Source organism: Melospiza melodia, chromosome 5 (genome assembly GCF_035770615.1).
Source record: "Melospiza melodia melodia isolate bMelMel2 chromosome 5, bMelMel2.pri, whole genome shotgun sequence".
Lineage (NCBI taxonomy): Eukaryota > Metazoa > Chordata > Aves > Passeriformes > Passerellidae > Melospiza > Melospiza melodia.
The window spans coordinates 81,636,294-81,660,398 of record NC_086198.1 but is presented as its reverse complement, the minus strand read 5'-3'; positions in this window follow the sequence as shown (position 1 = coordinate 81,660,398).

Genomic DNA, 24,105 nt, shown 5'->3' with positions numbered 1-24,105 from the left:
GCCTTGGGGAAAAATAAAAAAAGGGGAAAAAAAAGGAAAATAATAATCATAAGTACCTAGGAAATTCAGTCAGAAGTGGTAGTTGTAGCTAAGTGGAAATCCTGCAAAAATGCAAATTTCTGCTGCGTGGATTGACTCTGCAGTGTCTGCATGTCTGCGCAGAGAGCTCAACACTTTTTGGCTTTGTGGCTTATACCCAGTGTCTTTGCTGGACATTGTGCACACATATCTGGATCACAGTGTTACTGTGCTCTACACACAAGTGTAAACCTCTCTTATTAGCAACAATCATGTGCGCATGCTACATGGCATACACACACACCTCCTTGCCCAGGGGAAATAGAGAAGCCCAGCTGCTATGGAAGTCAGCCCCTTAGAAAATACTGACTTTGAAACAATCAGATAGGAATACAATTGGTTCTAGGGCTTAAGAAAATAAACAAAATAAGTTTATCTGCTGCCATTGTAGTTTTAAGATAACATTTTCTCTTCTGGGTATGCAACCAGGAAACAGTGCTGTAGGCTGGTACCTGGACCGGCCCCAATATCAGTTCATCTCTTGGAACTTTTGTCTGGCAGATGCTGCATGAAAAAATATAGTTTTGTACCATCTAGCTGCAGCACATGCTGCTGTGGGCTCAGTGGAGTGGTTCTGATTTAGTGTGTCTGGGCAGTGAACAGCACACTGAGCCGGGCAAGGCTCTGCAGCCGGGCGAGGAGCAGGACAGACAGGAACCTGGTGAGGCAGATCATTCTCAACAATAGTCTCCAATGCAGAATGAAGTGGCAGAAACAGTACATTATGGACATTATCATCATTATCTCTTGCTACCTCTAATAGGTTCTTATATCATTTTGCTCATTTTTATAGCTTGCTGGCTCAGAACCGACATTCTTTGTAATTCACTGGAAGAAATGCTTGATTTCAGCTCCTCTAGTTCTAACCATACACACAAAGGATGAAATAGGGATGTGTCTGCTGGAGTAGATCAACCCTTTCTTGCATAATTCTAGTTAAGAAATTTCTAAAGTGTGGTATTGTTTACATAAAAAGGGATAAAGGAATATTCCTTTTACATTTCTTTTGGGCTAGCCTTTTTTTTATTTTTTTCTGTTGATTAAAAAACAACAGACAGGAGAAAACTAAACAAAGCTTGGTCTTCATGAAGCTGCAAAGAGGGATTCAGCAGAAAAAAATCTCAGAAGACTATGTAAAGTGGTTACACAAATTCCTGAACTACTATCTGTAGGATTTTCTCAGAAGATAACTGATAGTCTGCCTCTTTCAAACTGCCTTAGGACATGAAAGAAAATGATACCTCATTACAGAAATGTCATAAATCGTTCCAGCATTTTTATCATCTGAATATGAAAGCTCTTCTATGAGATGGCTAACAACAGGTTAGTCATCTGTGTTATGATAGAAACTCCTCTGGAAATGCAAAATAATTTAAAATCACCACTATCCCACAGTGGTGCCAAGAGCCAGCATGGGGGCAGCTCTGGAGACCAGGTAATATGTGCTTCTTTCTACCTCCTTCTTCAGCAGTTTATTGTTTTTCCCATGTATCTGCTGGCACAAGCAGTGCCCTGGGTTTCTGCAGGACCTGCAGGGGTTCACACCCCAAGGAGGAGGCTCAGGGACAGCAGGGAGATCCCAGCTTGGGGATGGAGGGAATGGAGGGAAAGGGGTGTTGTAGAGCATGGGTGAGGGGAAGCAGAAGCACTGGGGTTGCAGAGTGGGAGCCAGGCTGGAAGAAACATAAAAGAAACATAAAAGCAAAGAGGCATGGGTGTGGAGTCTGCAGGGAGGAAAGCCAAGTCTGGACACCTGGAGCACACATGGGAGCTCAGTGGGAAAACAGAATTCTGCATGAAGTGTCTGAGAGGTAGGAGGTTTGAGAAGAAAGAAAAGGAATCTGCTATGCATACAGGAGAAAGCAGGGATACTGCCACCAGCAACATTCCAATATGCAAAATAAAACAAAATTTACCTAGTGAGTGTAATTACTGAAAAAGGCAGTTTCAGGTGTCACATCCACTCATGTCTCACACTGTTCAGTCTTTATTAACCTACCCACACTTATTTCTTTTTATACCCCAGTCATACTGGTATTTCTAAGCATTCTGTTGGGCCTGTCCTTATTCTACTCAATAAGTATTCTTCAAAAGTATGGTTTGCTCTGTTGTGGGAAAAGAAACTGAGAAATGGAGTTGAGTTTTCTGCCTTGTTTGCTCTGTATTCTTTTCTATACTGCATCGCTCTCTTATTTTCTTTTTTTAAGTATAGCCAATTCTTTACAGTCTCCTACTCTTAGCAATTTTTCTTATGATGTTTATTACTGACAGTGTTCTTTGCTATGTCACTCTAGTCCTATTTACAGCTGGGCTGGGCCAGTGTTGTTCCAACTGCTCTAGCTGAGGTCCTGGGTGACATGATAGACAGTCACACACCCCCTGAAATACCACGTACACATACATGTGTATGTGCTCAGTGTTTGGTTTTGGTTTTTGTATATATATAGATAGTTTATATGTCATCTGTACATACATCTGACCATGCCTCTTAGACAAGAACCAAAACTTGCACTTGAGGAAGAAGACAGTAGGTTTGGGATTAACCTCATCTGCTGTGCGTGCTTGGTCTAATCTTAGACAGGCTGCCAAGAAACCTCTATTCTCAACACAGACAGCAGCACCTTTATCTGTAGGAAGTTCTGTTTCACTGGTGACACAGAAACCTTGTCCTTATCATGAAGCTTTTGTTAGCTGTGTGTAAACTGAATCCCAGCCATCAGAGGCCAGAAGCATGAGGTCCAAAGCCTTGAATTTTATTTGGACTTCTGCAGGTTGGTTTGGGGAAAAGATCTTATGTTTGTGTGGGTTCATGTTGTTTTCTGCAATGTGCTGGAATGGTCAGAGTGCCAACCCTCTCCACACTTCCTATATATTTATCAGAGATAACATCCTGCTACACAGTGCTTCTTTTATTCTGGGGTTCCTGTATGCAGTGAAACAAACAGCAGCAAGGAAGCACAGATATATCTGCCAAATACCGTTTTCTTCTTCAGGTTCTGGAGTATTTTTATATTTGATGAACAAATATAGATGTAATTATTACTTTAAGACCTTTTATTTCACTTGAGAGATGGAAGTTTATCTAAGAATGTATTTAAGATCTGTAGCATACTCTTTTTTTCTGCATGTTTTGCAAAAAGAGGCAGTCAAAACTTCATTTTTTCCCTTTCAGTTCTCCCTATTAATGTGGATGTTGAGAATTTGATTTTATGTCTTGTTATTGACAACATATTAAGGCCACACACCAAGAGTTTTCTCTTGAATACCACATAACCAGTAGAAACACATTTTTAAACTTGTGACTTCTCACACCACTGGAATTCTCTTCCAACACTGGAACAAACTTCTGATGAAAGAGAGGCACTTATGCAGTTGATAGACAAGAGGTCACACCTGTACAAAGCAATGGACCTGTGTCCATAGATTTCTTCCAGATGCCAGTAAATGCACCAGTCCATGTGTATTTTTCTTGGAGTTACTGATAAACTATTTTTCACAAATGAAAATATCTATGAATCCTGTCTGTAAATCAATCAGCTATAATTTTCAGCCTCAACAGCAGTACAATGTGATAGATAAAATCCCTTGTCAATCCAATTCCTTGATCACAGCTGACTGTCTTGGACAATGCTGTGAGGAGTAAGAAAACAAAGCATTCCTATTTCATAGTAATGCCATGGTTCTCTAATGACAGTGAGGATTGTTGCTGAGAATCCTCTTTATAACACTGACTTCATACACTTCTATCTTAGGATATGTTTTTCAAGTGATCATTATCTAATAATGAATTCATTCAACAAGAACTTTGTCTTCACACAAAAAGATATGATATTATACAGTTTTAAATAAAACATGGAACTGCAACCATCCATGTATTTCACTTTTGCTTGCAATGCCAGAATACACAGTTATGCTAGCTTTTCAGAGGAAGCACAAATTAAAAATGCATATTATGAAATGCATTTCATGTGAACAAATGTCAAAATGGTACATAGTTTCACCACTTGACTAAGCTATAGAATTAATTTAATATATTAAAATGAAACTACATAAATTACAACAGAGAAAACATTGGCAGAGTAGCAAATTCAGATTAATATTACCTGCTGTCCTACAGAGATTGCCTAAAAATGAAGGATTCTATATTCTTGTTTTTCTACTTCAACTCACCATCCAAGCCACTCACGGTCAGAGATCACATTTAGTTTAAGATATACTGTGGTGGCAGATGTAGCTCACACAAGCCTGTGGGTGAGCTGTAATGCAGAGTTGTTAAATCTTAGGAGCAACACTGCGCATTACAACCTCTGCATCACACAGCCCAGCGCCGACACTGCGGGGATGCTGCAGGGCCAGGGTGCACCAAGGTACAGCCCTCTTCAAAGGCCCTTCACTGCACTTCACTAATACAAATTACAGTGAGACAGAAAGGAAAATATAGCACAGATTACCCTGTGCCACATTAACAAAATTTCCTACAGCCGTGGATTTTTAAAGGGTAAGCAGAATCTGAAATCTGTCGTGCTTTTAAAAGATGAGAAAGGGCTGAAGCATCTGCACACATACAGCAGGTAGCTAATTTCAGTCCTTTTCCCTACATATATTCGGGAGAAACTAACATAATTATTAATAGCAGAATCCCCATTTTGAAAGCTTTTTCCAGCACAACAACGTATGTAATAACACTATCTCATGGACACTAAATGCACATAGGACATGGGAAGAACCTAGAGAAAACAGTTCAAGTGGGAAAGCACACTGAGTTTAGCAGCTGTTTTCCTCAGCCTGGATCCCATTCAATCCATTAAATAAGGGCATAAATAGTTAAATAATAGCACCTTCTGAAGGTGCTCAGCTTGCTCCAGGGTGACCCAGAATAGGCTATCTAGCCAATGGCCATTTACACCTCCCTCCTGATCCACTTACTGAAATGTTTTTCCCCACTGATAAAGGCTGTAAGCATGATTTTCCTTGCACCTGCTTTGGGGACTTGCCCAGCTCTGTAACCAGTTCAGCTACACAGGAGAAAGGCTATAAGAAACTTGGGTTTCATAGCCTAAATTTTTTAAGCATTCATTGGGATCAGGTAAGATCAGACCTCATCCTAAGAGAGAAAGAGAGTGAACAATGGTAAGACTGAGCAAGACATAAGTATTTTGGAAGAATAGACCTTGTCCTTACAAAGAGGAAATGATAGAGACAGAAACTGCTTTCTGCTGGAAAAAAAAAAAAAAAACTGTACTGCATGTGCAAAGCTGGAAGATGCCTAGGGGAAAAGACAAAGTTGATATCAGTGTGAGTGGCATCTTGGGGAAAACCCCAGCTGACAGAAGGAGGCTGCATAGAGGGAAGAGTGCTGGGAACTACTAGACGACTGACTGGCACATATGTGCTTTCTGGTGATTAAAATAAGCCATTTAAAAACAGACCTGCCTGAAAAGCAAAAAAGTAAATTACATTATACTGGATGGAACAGCTACCAGATGGTCCAGTTACCAGCAGCTACTAGATTTTGGTTTTGTTTTTTTAAATGCACACATGCACTCACACGAGCAAACGCTCATGGGCCAAACTGGACTGTAAAAGCCATCTGGCACTGCCTGTGTAAGTTTACTACACTGTGAAACCTCATTCTCTCTGACATTATTTGTGGTTAGAAGACTAATTCCAGTTTCAGCCAGGCAACTTGACTGCAATCTGGAGCATAAGAATCAGAGGGCAACAGAAACAAAGAGGGAGCCATAGGGTGGATTTTCAGCTGTGAAGAAGCAACTTCCAAAAGGAAAATTAACTTTATTCTCTCAGTTCCTAAAATGAGTAATGGATAGTAACAAGAAAATTTCCTCCATTCTTTGCTAAATCAAATACTGTAAAACACACATGTACCCCTTTATACATGGCAGAGGTCCACAATCCTTTTCTAAATAGGATTTGTATTTTTTACAGTCACCTACTGCTTTAGTCACCTACTCTCCATTAGGACATCACAGTATTAGATGAGTTTCTAGTCTCTATTTACTCATCTATACTTCCAGTTCAATTCCATTTCCCTGCTTTGGCATATTAAGGGGTCTGTAATCAAACCCAGGTACATCCTAAAAATAAAGAAGTATCTGCCAGCATGCACAAATGCCATTTGATATGTCATCACAAGGCATTTATAAAATATGCTTATAGCACTCATCATATTAATCTCCTATGCACCTTTTTCCTAACTTTTAAGGAAGATGTTTAACAATGAGTATTCCTAAAGAATTTCATTCTGGTAGTAACTAGGAATTATTTTATAAAACAGTCAAGGCAATAAGAAAAAGTAAAACATGTACCTATTGTTGCACTAGAGACAAAATCCTTGCCCTGAGATCTAATCTGGCAAATAAATCAATACAGTCAGAATTCAGCTTAGTTTCATTAAATACTCTTCTTGCCTATAATTTTTTTGTTGTAAAGAAGGAAAAAGAAACAAAATGCAAACAACAAATTTCAGATCTAAAAATATGCACCAACAATCACTATAGAGCTAGTTTTCTACCATATTAAAAGCTACATCTGCATCATATGTGTTATGGGTACCTCCCCAGCTGAGGATGTAATACCAGTGCTGCAATACTGGTGCTAGACCAATGCCCAGAGCCCGAGCTGAGGTTCAACACACAGTACAAACACAGCCCAAAGTAAATGCTTGGCCCCTATTTACCTTCCATCTCCAAAATTCACTCACAAAGCTGTGAATTGTGTGAACATGAAATATCTCTGATCTTCAGAGCATCCTGACGAAGCTTAAAGCACTGCAACCAATGCACAAGGTACTAACACTGCCACGTGGCTCACCTGTGAGGGTGGAGAGGCTCAGCCTTGTTGAATTCATCTACATAGACTTGTCTTTGCTGTATTTCACAAAGAAAATTCTAATAACCTAAATTGTGGCTGAGCACATTTACATAGGCACTGGATGTAGCTCAGTTTGTTTCCAGTATTCTGACATGGCAGTTTAGAACTCTGAATTAGGAGTTTATAAAATTTATGAGTCTTCAATATAAGAAGAAAAATGCTTGTGAAGGAGGTAGTGGAAGCTTCAAGTAAGTCTACTAACTCTTTGCAACCAATTCAACCCAAAATGTTCCCAGGAGAGTAGCATGTCAGATAAAATGTAATAAAACACCAATTATCACTATATAACTCATTCTCAAATTAATTCAGGTTACAGATAATGCTCTGGTCACAAAAGATGACACCTGCAGTGCTTCTTAGCCATTTTCTCCTCAGAAACACTCTAGAAAAGTAAAGCAAATAACGAATGTGAAAGCTAGGAGAGCTCACTGGCATTTCCATAATCCCCTTTCCTCTCTTTCCCATCTTAAAAGCATTGTTTTCATGCTTGAAAAGATCTGCTGAGGAGGCTGATCCACAGAGCTCCAACCCAATTCTCTCCAGAGGTCACGGTGGGCTCAGTCCCACATCTGATTATTGTCTATATTTTAGAACTGAGATATCAGCTATATATAATAGACTAACTTTACAAAGCAGAAATATCAATATTTTGATTACAGCAATTTGATTATAGTCAGGCTGTAGGTATTCCATTTTACAGCAGTGGAAGTACTAAGCTTTCATTATGATAATTCTGTGGAATTTAGAGAGAAAGATCTATTCCCCAAGGACCTGTGAATCTCTTCACCAAATGTTAGAGGCAGCCTCTGAATTCTAAAACTTGAAACCCACTAAATCTTCACATGTACTTATGATGCCTTTAATGGAATTTCACTGATGGAGGATAGCTCTTCAAAACTTCTTGTTGTAGGACCAGAAGATGACAAAGGTATTTCTTTGTTTGAACTCTTGAGCAGCTGTGTACAAAAATGTTCATGGGTCAGACTGGAATTTCTCAGCCCTCTCCCAGTCCCACCACTAACAAAAAGTGGGCTGGAGGTCTCACTTCCTCAACTTGTAATAATCCCTCTCATTTAAAAAATACAGTTTGCAGCAAATTTGGTGTAATTTAAGGATTTCTGGTTCATTTGTGCTCATTTTCTGATCACATAAACTAAAAGACATTCCTTTGGATTTTTAAGTTTGTGACAAAACTAATCCTTGGGGTGCACTGATATCTTTTAGGCAAGCCCCAAAATATCAGACCTGATGCCCAGAGCCCGAGCTGAGGTTCAACACACAGTACAAACACAGCCCAAAGTAAATGCTTGGCCCCTATTTACCTTCCATCTCCAAAATTCACTCACAAAGCTGTGAATTGTGTGAACATGAAATATCTCTGATCTTCAGAGCATCCTGACGAAGCTTAAAGCACTGCAACCAATGCACAAGGTACTAACACTGCCACGTGGCTCAAGGAGGCACACAATCCTTGAGCCAAGGAGGACACAATCAGATGTGCCATAGCACAGAATGCTCTGTTCCTGTGGTCCTGGAATCCCTGGTTTCTCAATACACAACCTCCTATTTAAAAGCAAATGCTCCCACTAAAAGAAAATACATATATCCACAGTTGACCTACCCTTCTGCAGGCACCTGCCTCGTCTTTTCTACTTGCAGCTATATGCATTTTCTGGAGGGAAAAGAAAGAGTTAAAAGAAAAGCAGCCTAATCTCCACTCACACATTTGTCAACTTCCCCAAAATAGCTGCAGAATTTAAGCATAGTATGCCATTTTCCTCCCTGACAGGTTAATCCGTTTATTATTCATCCATTTAATGAAAATACCATGTCTCCATGCTAAGAAAAAAACAAAACCTCCAACAACACTGGTTCTCTTTAAATCATATTAATAATCTTGCACAATTTGATTTGTCTTTGAATTCAGCTTCATTTTTAACTCCAATTTAGAAGCAGGAAACCTATTCCTTCAGATTTCATATTGCTGCCTCTAGCCACATTTATGGAATGTTTTCTGCAAAATTATCAGCATTTCATTACCTGCTTCTGCAACAGCCATGTATCTACTGTGAAAAGGTCACGCAAAAGTTAATGAACCTCATGCTTATCCAAGCTGCTCTTCTCCGGTGGGACAGAAATTTTCATGAAACTCTGCAAGGCTCATCTTGCAAAGTTTCCTGAATATACTCTAAAAAAAGAATATTAGTAAGCCACGGAGCAAATCTGTCTCCTTTTCACAGGCTCCATTAAGCTTTCTACAAAAACATGGGGCTTGAGTTCTCAAAGGCATTACTCCTAAAGGGAAGCTACAGCAGTGTTTTGAACCAGTCACAGAGCTATTGTGACCATGTACTACACAGAACAATCATACTCCTTTTCAGGATTTAATTATTATTTGCCCTGTCTTACCTGGAAGCACCTTTAATACAAAAATGTGGCTTTTTTCACAGATTAATCCTATTAGAAAACTGGATTCATGATCCATTCAGGTAGTGTGCCTAGATCTTTCTAGCCCAGCTCCAGCCAAGCAGCATGGTTCCCTATGTTTCATTAATGAAGGGAAGAAACAGGAATGGCCCCATTAACAATATTTGATTATCTCTCTGGTATTTCTTTCTCCAGTACTGATGACTGTTGCCATGGTCTCTGCCTTCCAGTTCCTTCAGGTAGCCTCCACTCCAGCAGCTCTCACTTGAAGACCACACCAAAAGTTTGCTTTCATCAAGAGGTGACATGAGAGAAGTGCAGCACAACCTATTATTTGTGAGCCTCTTTTATTATGCCTCACCAGCCTTTATTAGGTCCTAACACCAGAGAAAAACCTGTGGCCATTTACTGCCTGTTTAGTTGGAGCTCACAACACTCTGAAACATTTTTGTGGAGCCTGACACTGTCTCAAAAGTGAAACACTGCTGTGACTTAGATTTTTAATCCAATATAGTGCTTAGACAGAATATGTGTCTGAAAAAAATTGCTGGGAAAAAAAGATGATGAAAGGATGATGATGATGAGAATGATGATTATTAAATTTTTGGAAGACAATTTCTTGTACCGAGGATGACATTTAAAAGGAAAATACAAAATTAAGAAGAAAAAACATAAAAGTCAAAGACAGTTGTTTTGGAATAGTTCTGCTTTGCATTACAGGCAAATTGCTCCAATAAGAAGAGGGATGTTTTGTCTTTTACTCTCAGAGGAAATGATTACAGCACTAAATGTCTGTAAGGAACTACAAATAGAACAAGACTTGTGTTTAAGGATTGTTAACTCAACTGAATGCAGATTCTTCTAGACTCTGTGGAGTCTGGATTTCATTCACTGATATCCAGAGTTTCCAGTTCAAGTGAACTGTGATTTCCGCCTGCATTGGCCACTCAATGTCATTTGACATTGACAAGTTCAAACAATGTCATTTGCAAATGAAACTATGTTGTCTAATGCTTTCATCTCACAATTAGGAGTTGGTGTTTCCCAGCTAGATGAGGTTATGGAATTGAAAAAATGTGTGTTCTAATAAAAAGCCAAATTAACAGCAAGGGAAAAATGTAATAGGGATAGATAGATAGATAGATAGATAGATAGATAGATAGATAGATAGATAGATAGATAGATAGATAGATAGATAGATAGATAATTTTTTAAGGGGGGAGGATGGAGACAGCCGAGTAAGTTTGTGAAAACTATAAAAGCTTCTGGTAATGACTAGAAAAAGACTAGGCAAATCCAAAATATCTATATGTCAAAAAATCCATGATGTTTCTCATTGGCCCAGAAATAGTAACCTTGTCTATTATATGTCCTGCCATTGCACCTCTCAGTTATTGGTTATTCTTAGATCCGAATAAAAGAAAAAAAAAATCCTTTCTCTATCTTGTATTTGAAATGTCCAGATTTCAGCCTAGTACAAAACAAGAAATTAATTTGGAGTGGAAAAATTGTTCCTTCTCCAGCTGCATTACCAAATCCTAGTCTCAGCCCTCATGGAGGTCTCCCTGGGGCTTCAGCCAGGGTCACCTATTTCATGGTTTTCCCGACAGTAATATGGGATAGCAGCTCCCAGAACAACTGAAGGGTAAGTGTTGTCTGAAGCACAACGTGGAAATGACAGGCACTCGCAGATGTCTTAGGGCCAGGACTCAGAGGCACAGCAGGGCTTGGCCAGGTTCAAGGCTTGAGGCATTGCAGAGGAACATGATCGCAACAACTCAGGCTGGAAGGGACCTCAGACCAACCTCCTTATCAAAGCTGGGTCAGCTGTGAGATCAGACCAGGGATTTAGCTACTTGGGTCTTGAAAACCTCTGAGGACAGGGACTGTAGAACCACTCTATCCAAAATGTTGGATATTTTAAACAACATGTCTAAAATACATGTTGTTCAAGTGGTGCCTCAGAACAGCAGTTATGCCAGGGCTGAATATCCCACTGGTTTTAAGTCAGCAACCCTTCCTGCTTATCTGTCTTGACAGGAGTTGTCACCATGGCATCCAGGCACCTGAAACAACTACCCAAGGAACAATACTGAAATTGCAAGGCAGCTCCCAGCACAGCTATGAGAACTCAAGGACAACACAATGCCCAGTGCATTTGCAGGCTGCCAGGAGCTAACAGGATGCTCTTATTTCTCCCTAAACATGGGTGACCCTGCTCCTGCAGGAAACCTCCAGCTGCCTGCATGTGGTAAAAGCCAGCAGTGCTTCCCAGGCTGCCAGCAGATGCTCATTACTCATCACAAGCAGTACAAATGTAGGTGGAGCAATGAGACAAGTCATAAACAAAGCAGGTGAGGCTCTGAATAAAAGCAACTCTCTTTGAGAAGTTACACTAGAAAATGTAAGGAACTCCATTTTTCCTCATCTGCTGCTGTAACTACAAACTGCATAAAGCTCTCACCTCAGTCTTTAACTGAACAAAAATAATGTTTTATATTCTGCTTTTGACCACCAGACAGAATGAATCCGTGCAGGTTCATTTGTTCAGGTAGACTGCATGCCTTAAGCATAATTATTTAACTGTACTGTAACATAATTTCCTAATAATCTTCATCAAATTTCCTCAAGCTGCCAGAATACAGACTGTATTTAAGTAGCAAACTCTAGGTATTAATAGTCAAGAGTAAATGGCAGTGAAACAATGAAAAACCTATTTTTTTTTTTTTATACTGCCAATAGACAAGCAATCACAGTATTTTAGCTTGCTTATGTATCTCAGGCAGAAAGGCTAAGATCAAAATACCTGTTGTGAGAAGACTTATACATATGTCTCTCCCACTTTCAAAGAGAAATTAAAATATTACACAAAGTTAAAGCAAAAAAAAATCAGTATTCAATAATTTTCATATTTTTCAACTATGACTGCTGTAACATTTTGGTATGCAAGAGAGGTCTCAGAATGGGGCAGGGAGAGGGAATGTCAGTACTGAAAGAACCTCAGAGCTGCTTTGCAACACTGCACTTACACAGCAGAGAGCTCAAGGACTTGCTGACCTTGGGTACAGTTACTGGCCAATTGTTCCTCAAGGAAAGGACATTACATTGCTTGGACCTAATAAGTGAGGCAAACACTTATCAACAGGCATGGAAAATACCTGCTTCTTTTTTTACCTGCTCATTCCATTACCTGTTTACAAGATTAATTTCAAATATGAATAAGTAACATTAAGTCTGGATGTTTGAACATGAAGTTTATGAGGTCTGAGTACTGGCATATTAATTAATGTCTGTGGTTCATGATAAAAGACGATACACACAACTTGATTTATATGGCTGAGTTTTGAATTGTGGGAGTTTCTGTCTGTAATTGAGAGCTGGGAATGGGAAAGGAACAACTATGACTTACAAAGCAACAGGCTTTCTAAGTCTGCTTTTAGAAATACTTTGATGACTAAGTAAGCGCTCAGATGTTAAGAGAGATTTGGAATGAGATCTCGCCCCGCCGCCAGCCAGAGCCGAGGCAGCTCCGAACGGAGCTGGGGCTGGGGGGGCACAACTTCCCAAAGTTCGCACCGAAAGCAGAGATTGCCACCTCCTGGCCGAACCCAGGGACTCGCACACACATCCAGGCTCGGTCGAAATTGTGTGTGGGGACCTTATAAATGCCTCAACCACAGAGGCAAGCTTCAAACCAGAGCTCTCAAATACCAAATATAATCACTGATGGATAATCCTGAGGAAATCAAGCTACATCAGAGCAGTGCCTCACACTTTTACAGGGGACCGGGCAGCATTATGTTGTGCTGATTCCTTTCCATACTGTCAACAGAGAACAAATGCTCAAGGAAATACTTGCTTTGTTTTCTTGCTGAAGCAAAACAGTCTATTCCAACAAGACATGCATTGTACACACTACTAGAAATATGTAAAATATAAACCCGAAAATATAAATGTTGGTATTCTGTTCCCTTCTTTATTTTCCCTTTCTCCCCCACCTCGATTTTGGATTTTTTCATTCAGGGTTGAATTGAAAGCAAAATGTCACATTTTTCCAACCTGAAAACACAGCCTGATGTGCTCAGGGGCAACTGCAAGAGGCCACTGGACACTGGATCTGGCTCATTTGGCTCTGAGAACAGAACCAAACGACAAAAGTTAAAGCACTGGAGAGAGATTACTTTCATATTGCCCCAAAAGACCTTGTGTGGACTAGCACCATGTCATCAGCACCCAAGCTCTGCGTTAAACCCCAGTGCAGGAACCATGGAGAACTCCAGTCCTAAGGAGTCCCTCCCTTTCTCCCCCTGCTCAGGAGCAGCTGGAGAGCTGCCCTGCAGGAAGGGTCTGGGGGTGCTGCTGGCCAACAGCATCTCAGTGGGAGCCAGCAGTGGCCCTGGGGCAAACCCCACCCTGGGGTGCATCAAACACAGCACAACAGCCAGGAAAAACAGGTCACTGTCCTGCTGGGTGACACACAGGTCACTGTCCTGCTGGGTGACACAACAGGTCACTGTCCTGCTGTGCTCAGCCCTGGGGTGGCCTCACCTGAGCACTGTGTGCTGTGCTGGGCCCCACAAGTCAAGAAGGATGTTCAGGTGTCTGAATGCATCCAGAGGAGGGTAACAAAGCTGGTGACAGGGCTGGAAGGAATGTCCTGAGAGGAGTGGCTGAGGACTCAGGGCATGTCTAGTTTGGAGAAAAGGAGGCTGAAGGGTGACCTCATTGCTCTCTGCAGCTTCCTGAGGAGGGGACATGGAGGGGGAGATGCCAGTCTCTTCTCCCTGGTATCCAGTGATGTGTGGGAATGGCTCAAAGCTGGGCCAGGAGAGGTTCACACTGGACATTAGCCAGCATTTCTTTACCAAGAAGGTGACCAAACACTGGAACGAGCTTCCCAGAGTGGTGGTCAATGCCAAAAGCCTGTCAGGGTTTAAACAGCCTTTGGACAGTGCCCTAAACAACATGTTTAAAAACTTTTGTTCAGCCCTGAACTGGTAAGACAATTGGAGAAGAGGTTTTTTGTTGGTCCCTTCCAACTGCAGTATTCTATTCTAGTCTAGTCTATTTTATTCAAAACTGTGTGTTAAGCAAAACCAGGAGCTCCCAAATTGCCAGAAAATAATTTATTATTGTGAAAAAATGTTGCTGCAATAATGCTCAAAGTGAAAAGAGCTTTTCTGTGCTGCAGGCACAAGCACATGTACTGAACCTGCTGGTCTCTCACTGCTAACTTGTATTCATGACTTCTAAGCAAGTTACTTGCTTTGTAAGAACATTATTTCTTACAGATATGTATTGGCCATTCAGTCAACTACTCTCTTGCACCCTCCTTCCTAGCCAACAGATTATTTCCCACTAAAAAGCTGTTGAAGTTTGTCTCAGAGCTGCCATTTTGCAGCAAGTGGCCCACAAATCCCAAACTGGCTATTACATGTGTTGTTGATGAAGGCAAAAGAATTGTGCCTGCTTCAGACTCCTGCCAAAATTTGTAAGTCACACACCAACACACAAACAAAGTGATTTGTTGTAAAGGTGAATTTACGGCTGAGGAAAGTTGGAGGAGCTCAGTGGATTACTGCCTATCTCTTCTTACAGAGAACACGGGAACATTTTCCTCAACAACAAATTTAAGTTTTCTGGATATTGGAGGGAATGTGCCTCTTTGTATAGATGTTGGAGAGCTTCTTTCACTGAAGACAAGGTTCAAACATATGTAGCTATTGAGTTACACAGGTGTCCTCAATGGAAGACTTTGACAAAGCATCTTGGAGAAGACAAAAGGAGAAAAAACTAAGAAAACTGTCATCCTTCAAAAAAAAATGTGGAGACTATTGCTATTGATTGGAAGAAATGGAATTATATGGTCCTTGTTTGTGAAATAAAGACACTAGATTGAAAAAAAAACATCAACAGAACTAAGCCTGTACATCAGCAGAAGAAATAAATATTGGCAATAAATAGACCTGCAAATACTTTTGTAGAGACAGTAGCATGCCTGAACTGTCTAAAGTTTGTTACTTTAAGTCAAACTGCAGGAACTGTGAAAAGAGGGTTAAATGAGAAAGCACAAGGAAATAAACAATTGGAAAGTTTTAATGAGTTTTGCAGTCCTTTAAAAAACATGAAAGACCGCTGGAGATTTACAAATGAACAAAGGCAAGATAGAAAAGGAAATCAGGTGCATGTTAGCGGAGATAAGAGCAGCATGCAGCCAAATAGCAAATACTTAAAGAAAATTTTCACCTCATTATGTTTAAACCTCCAAGAGAAACTTTGCTCTTTTACACTCTCACAATATGAAGGCTAAAAGTAAAATTATGCTTTGAGACTTTAAATAGATCATGACTCCCTAGCAATTTTAATTAGGATGCTTCTGTTTATACAAATGTGTCTTTGGGGAACTCATATGAAGAATAGAATAAGCCTAGATGAATAAATGGAATAATTTTGATATCCATAACTTAGGTTTCCTTTGTCTGCCCCAGAGCAAAAGGACACAAAAATGCATAAAATTAATATTTTTAAATTAGCAAAATCCCTGTTCATTTAATACACTATTTGCATTTTCCTAGTTTGCTCATATGCTAGTGCAAATAGACATCTTAAAATAGCATTGCAAGTACACACAGAGCAGTATCTCAACAGAATGTAATTGTGAGAAGCAAATTCTGCCTGCAGTTAAACAGGAGTTTTAAAAAAAATACAGGGTGTGGGAAGGAAGGAAGGAAGGAAGGAAGGAAGGAAGGAAGGAAGGAAGGAAGGAAGGAAGGAAGGAAGGAAGGAAGGAAGGAAGGAAGGAAGGAAGGAAGGAAGGAAGGAAGGAAGGAAGGAAGGAAGGAAGGAAGGAAGGAAGGAAGGAAGGAAGGAAGGAAGGAAGGAAGGAAGGAAGGAAGGAAGGAAGGAAGGAAGGAAGGAAGGAAGGAAGGAAGGAAGGAAGGAAGGAAGGAAGGAAGGAAGGAAGGAAGGAAGGAAGGAAGGAAGGAAGGAAGGAAGGAAGGAAGGAAGGAAGGAAGGAAGGAAGGAAGGAAGGAAGGAAGGAAGGAAGGAAGGAAGGAAGGAAGGAAGGAAGGAAGGAAGGAAGGAAGGAAGGAAGGAAGGAAGGAAGGAAGGAAGGAAGGAAGGAAGGAAGGAAGGAAGGAAGGAAGGAAGGAAATTCGTAGACAGCAGGCTATCTTTGCTATTTTGTGACAGGATGAGAATCTTGAGATGAGCTTTATAGAGGAAACAGATATTGGAGCCCCTCCCTTCCCTATTCACTCTGCCTGGTTTAGTAGCAGAGGGGTAATCTATAATATACAATCCCAGGAGAATCTAGAAACACTTTCACCTGTCCCAGAGTTTTGGATTACTTGTCTAATAAATTATTTTAATCCTTCCCTCAGGCAAAGTGAGAAATTTGGCATATGGCAAATCTGTCCTTCCTCCTCTGCTACATAAAGGTAAAATCCCACTCTGATTTACATGCAGTGCTCTACCACCACAACTAATGAAATCGGGTCAGGAAAAGTCAAGGCATAATCTAGTGTTACAGATGTTTTTCAGGAATGGTAGATTTCACAAACTTTCACTGTTACCAATTTCTATTGAGTTCTGAAAGTTCATGTATCTTTCTCCTGACTCCCTTTCTCTTTCAAGATACTTTATTGCAGGCTTGTAAAGTTCTGTTATGGTGCATAGGATTTTAGTTTATGGGGAGTGATCATATTTTTTATAATCTTGTCTCTTCAGACTCTTCAACAAGAGGTAAATCACAATTTTGGCTAAAACAAGAATGTACAGAAAGACATTTTAATATAAAATAAAATAAAATAAAATAAAATAAAATAAAATAAAATAAAATAAAATAAAATAAAATAAAATAAAATAAAATAAAATAAAATAAAATAAAATAATAAAATCCAAATTTTGCCAGGAAGATTTTTGTATCAGTTCTTAAATAAAACTGATATTAACAATCACTCAGTAAACAAAGTTGAAAAAAATACCTTCCAAGCTCATACCAGGAGAGGCACAAAACCAGGATATAGAGAGTTGTTCTATTCATATGAATAGGCAAATTTTGGAACAATCTAACAGACTGATTTGAAGGCAGCAGTCCTAAGAAGCTCCTTTCCTCTTTAGCTTTCTCAATGGCTACATAGCTTCATGTTCTTGCTCCTTTTTACTTTAGAAATCAAGAAAGGAAGACTAAAGTATTCTTGTCTAATGTGGGCAATTACTCATTCTGTCTCTGTGGAGGAAGAGTTGGAAGCTAGTGCTTTTTTCATTAATGGACAGAAGTAAATACAATCAAAACTCTGGAAAATTTCAGACTGTTTTCTCACAAGAGAAATCAAACAGTCCTGGGAAAGGAATTCAGACTTATGGAGAGTCAAAGAAACAAATTTTCATCTATTCTCAACACCCAGAATGAGAAAACTGTCACCACTTTAGATCATTTCCTTTGATGCCAGCTGCCCTGGCAGGACTAGAATATTTTTTTATCAGTGATAAACACTGCAAAACATCCCACTGTGTGTATCACCTGAGGGAAACAGAGCAGTCTGAGTTCCAGGGAGAGCTGTCCTCATTTCTCAGGTTGGACACCTTAGCTACCAGCCTCTGAACCTGGCACACATGTTTTCAGCAAGCCAAAAACCACCTTGTCCCCCTGCAGCATGCAGAAGCATTCCCTTCCCTCCACCAAAGCACCTACATTTCTAACTCCAAAATAAATCTACTGAAGTGCAATGCTGCACTCCTAAGAACTCCTTTTACTAAACAAGCTCTATGACATTAACAAAGCCAGTCAGGTGATGATCACTAACACACAGCAATAAAGATGACAGGAAAAAAAATCTATAAAGGACCTGTTTGTGATATCCAAGGCACAGAAAAAGCTGCACACAGAGCACTCCTGCCTCTCCTCTCAGAAGAGGCTACAGCCAAGCCAGCTGGATCCCGCAGCTCTGTGACAGCAGAGCTGTTTCAGCCACCCATCTCCCTTCCAGCCAGCATATCCATAAAACAGGAAAAAAAGGCTCTTGCAAAGTTGTCTTCTTCCTTTACAGCCTCACTAGCTCCTTTTTACTGAGCAAAAATGTATTTTTACTAATCCCATTGCTGAAGAAAACATGACACTTCTCCATTTCAGGAAGGTTTAAAACCTTGCTAAGAGCAAATAAAAGCTAAAATCCCAAGACATTCAGGAGAATAAATTTTTAAAATGCTCTCTTCCTACTGTACAATCAAAATTGGGATGTGTGAATGTTGGGGCTTAGCACTGGTAATACTGTTAATACTTTTTCTTGACTTTCCATTCTCCTCTGGTTAAATAAATTAAATAGGAAACCTTGCATTTCTCACACTCCCCAGTGTGAGTCTGGGATTGTTTCCCCTTGTCTGACTCCTATATCAGTTCCTATTCAGAAAGCAGCTGGTCTCTGAATAGATTCAGAGCTGGTTATCTCCACACACAATATATCATAGTCGATCCAGACTTCAATTATTTTTTTTCCCCAGGAAACAATTATTTCACTATTTGTCAGTCTTTCTCCAACCCCTGCCCCATAACTTTTGAAACGGTTGGCCAATTTTAATGAAACCTGGCAAAAAAGCACAAATCTTAAAGACATTAAATTCATATCATCTTTGTGCAAATCAATAGGTGAGGAGGAAAGATTTTGAGCAAGCATTATTATTTCTGCTGTTTCACTGAAGATTTTTTTTTCCTCACGTTTTCCGCATTCTTCAGAACAAGTCCCAAGAGCTGTCCTTGAAGTGCAATAGCTTGGAGGCACTCCTCTGGGAAGGCAGTAAATCTCAACTCCCATTCAGACACTCCACCTGGATTTACAGTGGTGTCAGCTGCAGGTGGGCAACACACTCCTTTCTCTCTGCCCCCGAGACAGAGAGACAAGCAAGGATGCCAGGCCTGTGCTGGGCTATCTGCAGCAGACTGGCAATGGGTGCACCCTGGCTGCACCTGAGCCGCTGCCCCGAGCTGCAGCCAGAGCCAGCAGGGTGGGGTTTCACTACAGCACCTTCTCACTGGCCCCTTCCACACACCCACCTTCCCAGTGACCTCAGACAGCATTCTCTTCGTGCTCAGCAGCACCAGGAACCAAGCATGGCAGGCAGTCAACAGCAACAAAATGACCCAGCTCCTTCCCTGCCTCCACCCCACCTCTCCTCAAGGAATGCTCTTGAAATGTGACTCAACATTCCTATTCCTCCAGACCTTTGGCACCTCCAACACAAGAGAACAAGACAAAAGCCCAAATTATTATTTTTTATTTTTGTTATTTTCCTAAATAACACTTTAAAAATTTTCCACAGAAAATACTATTTTTGCACTAGATACAATAACTCTCATTTTTGCTTGAGGATTACAACCAAGGTTGCAGAAATGATGGCATGAGCAATTTTGAGCACCCTATTATTTAGTAGAGTCCTGCTTTGATCCATCTCCCTGCTGACTTCAATGGAACTATACCAGGTATAAATTAAAGCAAAATTCAGTCCATCAGCTCTACTTTAAGCTTCATGCATTCCATTTAAGCAATGCTTCCACCTTGATTTCACCTTGCTGTAGTCAGCAAAGAATGCTGATATAAAATGCGTCATGCTTTTGTGTATCCACTCACTCTGCTTTCATGTTTGAGCTGTACCATTTTACCTTACCATTAAAATTACATTCAGGCAAAAGTGAAAGAGTGTAGAAAGAATGTATAATCTCTTGTGCTCTCTGAAGAACAAGCTTCCATTAAATTTTCTGTCTCCCTATACACAAATAGCAAAAACATGTATTTTCCAGTCAAAAACAAACACCAAAGTAAAAACTCTATTAAAAGGACAACAGTAACTCCTTCTAACATTTTTCTCCAGAATGGAGAAATAAAGTGGTATTTCTCCAGCATGCAGGAACCTACATTTCAAAAAAGGAAAAGAAAAGGCAAGGGGAAAAAAAGGAAAAAAAAAAAAGATATGCTGAGATCATCAATCACATTAGCAGGAATTAGAAGTCTGACTCCCTAGATGCCAATAACAATCCAAACAATATTACATCCATTAGTCATTGTTTGCTTGTGAAGAGGTAAGAAAGCTGTAATGTGCCTGTCCCTTCTCTCATTGCCATGAAAGTGAACAACACAACCTTGTATCACCAGTCACAGCCATGGCCACACAGATGGGCTTTCCTCTCACAGGCAGGTCAAGGTTCCATCTGCCCCTGAAGATTCCTTTCTTGGTTACAACAACAACAACAAAAACACCCACAAAAAATCATGTAACACTGTGTATTAAAGTTATTTGTGACAGTAATATTTTTTTGCTCTCAAATGTCACCCTCTAAACAGGCTCTATTCATCTCACAAAACTTGGGCATCCAGAAACTCAATTTCTTGGCATTGACAGAGACATAAAATAAGAAAAATTGAGAAGAGGCATAGCTGTACCTTCAAAATAATGTACTTTAAAAAACATTATGTGTGAGTTTGGTGTCACACTGAAGTTCTGAAATTGGAAAAAATAATCCTAACTTTTCAGATAAAGTTATATGCAGATCTGTAACTTTAAATGCTTCTACCATGTTAAGCTGCATAAAATAAAATGAGTTAATGTCTCTGTATATCAATAAAAAGTATTAAAAAATGCAGGTTGATAAAATGTGAGTTAGAAGACTTCTCAACTTTTTCTCAAATTATAACCAGACAATATTGCCAGCAACCAGTTATATTAGCTACTGAACATGAAACTTTAGTATTTTTACAAAGCACTTCAGTCTATTTAATTTGCCAATTTGAGAAGCCACCAAATGTCCATCTCTGCTGAGCTTAAGCATCACTGACAACAATTTTCCTGCTCTCCCTGCTGGGAGAACCAGGATCTCATGGTAGTTTTAGTTTTGCTCAAGGAACCTCTTTAGAAGTGACCAAAAAGTTTTAGAAGTGTCAGTGCAAGGTCATGACAGCCTATTCCAAATAAAAGATTTCCTTTCATCACTTTAAAATGTGTTGTCTAGTCACTGTTTTCATTTCTGCACTTGCCAAAGGCTTGCCTGTGGAAAACACTTAGGACAGGCAGCCTTCCATTGAAGTAAAATACATTTGCTGTTCTACAGATAATTCACTTAAGCCACAAGCTTCACTTATGCCACAAGCTTCACATTTTACACAGGGCCTACTAGCCAGTCAAATAAAAGATATATATACCTGTTTGAACAAATAAAAACATGACTGACACCTGGAAGGAAACATGGTTACAAAGCCGGAAAGAGCACTTCAGGCATGCACCATTAAACAACAGTTTATCTAAATGCTTTTATTTACATACCAAAAAAAAGGATGGCAGAATCATGTCCTCCATTTCTGGCAGTCCAATAACATTTTATCTACTGCAGCTATTCCCATGTAAGGATATGGACATCACTGCATTCACATCCCAGCTGAAGGTACAGTCCGTGTCTTGGCTACATTTCGCTCTTGCAACTACAGCATTTCATGCTGCAGCTCAGCTGGAGCCACATATGCTGTTATTGATGAAGCATAAAACCTCAGCAAGGCTGGCACCATTTCTCTGCTGCTCCAAAACACAGTGCACTAGATTGTCATTACTAGTGATGCTCCTAGGCATAATTTTGCCTTTTTTTAAGAAAAATTCCATAACAGTAAGCACCAGAAAATCTGAGGCTTTCTCTAACTAGAGACAATCATAAAAGTATACTGTTTATGCACAGGGGGAAACAAAAATGAAATATGCATCAGGCAATGCACATTCATACAACAAATGAATTCAGCATCCACAGTTCTGGGGTTTATCGTGCCATAATAAACAACATACCAATAAGCTACACACTAAAAGATAATAAACCTCAGAGATGGATGGTAACACAGATGGTGCAAGGCACAGACACGTTACCCCATATGTAGAAGAAGAAGTGAGCAAATCATCCAGGACAGATCTCTTGTTGCTGTTGGGCAGCTTTAGAGCTTTTACTATTCAAGAATCTGCTCAGGCATTTCAGTTATTCCTGTTGAAAAGTCATGATTTTTACTACAGAACTCAAAATGTTACTAAAGAGCTCCCCTTTCTGTGTAGCCTTGTCTGTAAAAGATGACAGTGGTTAAAGAGGAACATCACCTTTGTAGGCTCAGTACTGACAGCAGTACTTTATCTTTGCAGAGCACAGAATTTTGCAATAGAGTTCATCATAGAGGAAGGGCATCTTCTATCACTACCAAATTTGCTCAGATTAATCCTTGACTCCCATGCAAAGTGAAGGACTTTTACCTTCTTTTTTTACTTTCTTAATCCAGCTGTCAACTGGATTTCAGTTACTTCATAAATTTAGATTCATTATCAGCATACTCATCAAGAACGAAGTTTTGAGGAAAAAAACACACAAAGTGTTTCACTGAAAAACAGAAACCAGAAAACATCAACTAACCTGTCAAGTTCAGTTACCACTTTTATCAATTATGGTATAAACTGACCTCAAGAGAGTTTAAATCTATGAACACTCAGAATCAGCTGGGCACTTTGGCCACTCTGAATTTGACACTTGTAGTAGGCATCCACAGAATAACATTTCTGCAACATTGTCTAAAAAAGAGTGAGCTATTGCCAGTGCTTTATTTTTATTTATGCTACTACAAGCAACAGTATTTCCAAATTCATCACAGTATTTTATTCCTATTTCTGCTTCAGGTGAAAATCATGCCATTTGTGCCCCCAGTTAGACAAAAATAAGGCAAAACATGAGACAAAAATATCTTAATCTGAAATCACAAATTGCATGGCTTGCTGACGTGACAGCAATGGCTGAAATGGCTCTGCCCAGCCCTGGAGAAGTTCTCATATTCAGGGACAAAAAGCAAGCGTAGAGCCAGAAAGAAAAAAATATCTTCCCAGTCCCCTACAGAGCAGGGATTCTGAGCCACAAGCACCTTCCCTGGATTTTGTGACTTGTTCTTTCAAATACTTGTCCAGCCTGAAGTCATGTAACAATTTGTTCCCACAATATCATATACATTTCATTCTGTTTGTCTCATATCTTAGTAATTTCTCAGCAATTTAAATATTGCTTGAAGTTTAGGAACTGCATCTGGAACTACATCTGCTGTCTACTTTACTTAGAAGACATGATGAAACTTACTGAGATTTTATATATTAAATATATGCCAAAATATTTAAAAGTTAGACTGTCCTAAAAGAGAATGCAAAAGCAACTTTAGTTATAACCGGTTGGTAGACACATATAGCAGGGGCTACAGGTTAAATCGCATCACACAGCACCAGGTCCAGATGCCTCAATTCCAGGGACGGCGGCTCCACCACCTTGCTGGGCAACCCATGGCAACGCCTGACCACCCAAAACATGAAAAATATGAAAAGTGAAAAATTTTTTCTAATATCTAGTATTAGATATTAGAAAACATATCTAATATCTAATAACTTATCTAATATTCCTTGCCTCAGCACATTGGACAGTTGTCACCATAACACTGTCACATGAAAAACAACTGCTAAGAAGGTAACCAGGAAACAAGAAATGGGTTGAAAACATTCCTTTCACAAGAGCACGTCAGAATACACTGATGTGTAAAGGTGGCAAGTTTCAATTCAAGTATTTTAAGCATCATCTTCCAGCCGCCTTCTCCAGGGGTGCGGCGACAGCGGCTCCTGAGGCCGGACGGGGCGGGAGCGGAGGCAGTGCCTGCTACACCC